This window comes from Papio anubis, chromosome 16, assembly GCF_008728515.1.
Source record: "Papio anubis isolate 15944 chromosome 16, Panubis1.0, whole genome shotgun sequence".
Lineage (NCBI taxonomy): Eukaryota > Metazoa > Chordata > Mammalia > Primates > Cercopithecidae > Papio > Papio anubis.
The window spans coordinates 68,932,114-68,936,324 of NC_044991.1; the positions used below are offsets into that span (position 1 = coordinate 68,932,114).

General features: G+C 42.6%; 1 non-coding gene across 1 annotated transcript; it reads right to left on the reverse strand.

Annotated features, from left to right (window-relative positions):
- Positions 1-400: 400 nt before the first annotated feature.
- Positions 401-519, reverse strand: LOC116270890. The gene has a single exon (XR_004179195.1). It is a non-coding gene; the product is annotated as a small nucleolar RNA SNORA26 (small nucleolar RNA).
- Between the last annotated feature and the right edge of the window lie 3,692 nt (positions 520-4,211).

A 4,211-nucleotide genomic window follows, 5' to 3' on the forward strand; every position in this document is an offset into this window, starting at 1 on the left:
GAAAACAATCGAGGAACAAAATTAGAAATTTGACAAAGAAATAGGAATAATTAAACAAAATCAGATAGAAATTCTAGGAATAGAGACTAGAATAATTGAACTGAAAAACTCATTACATAGCTTCAACAGCAGACTTGATCAAACAGAGGAAAGAATTAGCAAGCTTGAAAACAAAAGATATGAAATCATCCAATCAGAAGGTAAAAAGAAAGGTTTGGACTGGAAAAGAGAAAAAGTCCATCAGCAGTGAGGTGCAAATATATCACACACGGCACACAGAAGAACTGCATGGGCCAAGGGCCACTACTTGTGGTGGAGACAGTTTTACAGAGGAGGAATTTTGGAGCTGCCTGAGGCTCATTTTGTATTCTCCTCTTCTTTTTCTTTTCTTTTTTTTTTCAGCTGTAACTCCAGACATGATCCAAAGAGGAATTTTGCAATATCGTCTCTGGGTTTTATGGAAACTTACTTACTTCTGTATTAGGCTCTTAAGGCACTGTGTCAACCTTAAAAGGGCACAGGAAAAGGCTTCTCACTTTTCTGACACCATCTAATCGTAGCTCAATCCAAGGCTAAGACGGTTCTCACATGTCCATCTCTAGCCCAGCCTGCTTTCCTAAATATAGTCCTGATACTCAGCTACTTACTTTCATCTCAAAGGTGGTCTCAAAGGTCCCTCATGCTAACATGTTCAACACTGAACTCTTGAGTCTCTACACCAATGCCCTCCCCCAGCATGAGTGCATCACCATGAGTGACACCACCACCCACTCATTTATGTGAGCTAGAAACCTGGACATATCCTTGATGCCAGCTTCTTTTTCCCCTCCTCCTGTAGCCAGTCCATCACCAAGTCCCACTGTTTTGATCACCTAAATAATTATCAAATCCATTCATTTTCTCCATCTACTCTACTACCAGCTTAGTCCAAGCCACGATTCTACTACACCCTCCTAATGGATCTCTTGGCTTCCACACAGACTCCCTTCTGAATCTCATCTCCATACAACAATCAAAATATCTCTTAAGAGTGTAAATCTGATCACCTGTCCCCCTACTTAGTATCCTTTAATGGATTCTTACTGTTCTTTCAAAAAAGAAAAAAATCTTTTCCAAGGCTTCCGGCCACTGTCTATAGCATTCGAGTATACCATTCTTCCTCTTGCTCTCTGCACTGCTGCTGCACTGTCTTTCTGTTTCTTAAACCCCAAACAATTCCTCTCCCTTCCTTCTTCCCCAGACACACACACACACACACACACACACATATTCTCTTCACGTGTGTTCTTCCTTCATGTCTTTGCTCATTAGTCCCTTTGCTCATGGATGCCCCCTCTTATACACTCTTAGAATACTCTAGTTTTCACTCTGAGCCCTTATTACAAATTATATTTCTATAGTTGTTCAACATTTCATTCAGATCTGCCTATCCTACTTCCAAGCTCCAAAGGACAATGATTACATCTGTCTTCTTCCTCTGGGTAGCCTTACTACATAGCACAGTGCCTGGCACTAAGTAAACTGTCAATAAATATTTGGGGGCGCATGAATAATCTCTAGGAGGCCCAGTGAGAATTCCAAAGGGCATGTACACCCATGCAAGCATTAAGGAATTTATTCCATGCTCTCTTATAATCTTGGTAAGTTTGATAAAATATCATCTATTTTATCTGCTCAGTCTGACATCAAAAGTCCATGGGGGAAATTTTTATTTCAAAGCACTTCCTGTATTTAAACCTTTGAAAAGGAAGAACGACTAGCATTTCTCCCATATTTCCATTCTGTCTTGAGCCATCTAAGCTTGGAGGTTGGCAAAGGCAGCAGATGAAGTGAGAGGCCATTGATATGCAAATGATGGTCATTATGATTGGAGGCCACACCCCAGAACTTCATCTCAGCTCTTTCACAGTCAAAGCCAATTTACATTAAAAAAATTAATTTTCCAAACTTGAAATTAATCTCCAAAGCTAAAATGCATAGAAATTAAACTATTAAAACATTGCATTTTCAATAAAACACATTGCTATTTCTTGGAGTGAGAGTTGGCCGTCTTCCAACAATTAGGTTCTGTTTGGCTTGTGAAAGAGGTTCTGGGTTGTTAAGGATGGATACTCTTGACCTTGGACTGACCTCTACAGTTTCCCAGGAGCATGGACAGCCAAGCAGTTAAAGTAGATGCTGCTGGAGACATTGCTACTGTTTTTGAGTAATGGAAGCTGAGACCCAGAAAGACCATGTGACATATTGAAGACTCAAATCCAAGTCTTCAGATTCCAAGTACTGAGGTCCTTTCTCAACATTTTCTCTGAAAATGTTTGGCTCTTTAGGGCAGACCCCAGACTCACCAGTGCCACACATGCCTCCCATTTGTCTGCAAGATTTTAGAGCTTTGGAATGGATATGTAATCTCATAGAAAAGAGGTAAAGCAAATTCCTTCCAGGTAATAGCAAGAGGGTGGGGTGTCCTTTAACTGTTCTGATGCCTAAATTTGGTTTTACACAAAATCCCCAAGATGCTGTAAAATCACTTTTGTAGCTGGATACCAGGGTCAGAATTGATGACTTGAGAGGCAGAGGAGCAGAGCTTCTGGTATGATCTCAGGAAAATGAGATGCGGCTGCTGAAGCCCAGAGCTTGGCTCCCAGCAAACCTCAGCCCTGGTTGCCAATGCCATCTGCCACTGCTGATGGATGATGGCCCAGTGGCTCCTGCACCTGTGGAAAGGTCTGATTTCTGCTTTCAACCTGTAGCCATGTAGCCTTTGGATTAAAATATTGTCCTCTGATTCAGATGATTCTTTTCTTCTCTGCAACAGGGCCACCATAGGACACACATAGTAGTTAGCAGTGCAGGTTTTGCTACTCACTAGCTCTCTGGTCTTTAACAAATGACATATTTGTTCCTTGGTTTCCCCTTCTTTATTAATAGACACTGTAAAGAAGGTTTCCTGTGCACTGGTTACCAACTGATCTGAGTTTGGTGAGAGAGAACACCCATGCTCACAAGTTAACTGAAACAAGTTTATTACTTACAGATAGGCAGGCAACAAGGCACAACAGAAACCTAGGATTCATTGCCACCCAGTCCTCCAAGGTTCAGGAAAGCTGCCTGGGTGGGTGGAGTCTCAACTGCATGTGCTCCACTTTCATAGCAGCTGAGGGACCTCAGAAAGCAGCCCACACTGAGTTTTATACCTCGGGGTTACAAGACCCTCTGGGCTAAGCACTGAAGGATATCTCTTTTCTAGGGAGGGATTGGAACAGAGCCTGGACTGTCTTGGCCAGTTCTCCTCTTATCTCAGGATGTTTTATTTCCAGCACGTCCTGCAGTTATTCTTGAGAACTACAGATAAGAAAAGGGGTGAGAACTGGCTTGGTCTAAGGCCACCCAGAGAACTGTGCTACAGTTCCCACATCTAGAGTTCTCTTGAGGATCAAATGAGATATTGTAATGGGAAATGCTTAGCTCAGTTCCTGATATACAGCATTTTAAAAAAGGTAGTTATGAAGTTAGAAAAGGGACTATCTGCAGGATCCCTGCATGGGACACTGCATGGAGACAATGCATGGGGACATTGCATGGAGATGCTTAGGAATGCTTTGTGACAAACATCATCATGGGAGGTAGCAGCTCAAGAAAGTTGGTCATACTTGTGCTTTTGAAACCTTGTGAGCAATGTTAAGAGGAAATATGAAAGGGAAAACCTTTACATGTCAGCTTTCTATGTTTTATTGACATCCTGGCTGAGCTGGCTCTCTGACCCGGGTCTGGTTGACTCAGGGCTGGTGAATAATTATTATCTTGCACAAGGATGCACCAGGAAGGACCACACTCTAGCCCAGCAGTTCATCCAGTCATGTTGGGAAGTGCTGGTTGGTCCAGAGATGCCATTCCTGATGCGGCAGAGGAAAAGAGAAGGGAGAAGTTAAAATGAAGAGAAGCTCAAGCCCAGGCTATGATCAGGAGAGTCAGTCCTTCATTTGAAGCACCACTCTTTCTTTCCCAGAAACCTGCAGGTACAGGCAAGCCCCTGGGAGTGGCTCCAGGAAGCCCTGCGTGGGCTCTATGTTGCTTTTTTTGAGTTAGACTCTTTATCATAGACCTTGCCTTTGAAAGAGGATTTATTTATTCTTTTACTCATTCATTCCACATTCATGGAGCACTGGAGTAGTGAGTGTTCTCCAGAGAAACAGAACCAATAGAAACAGAAC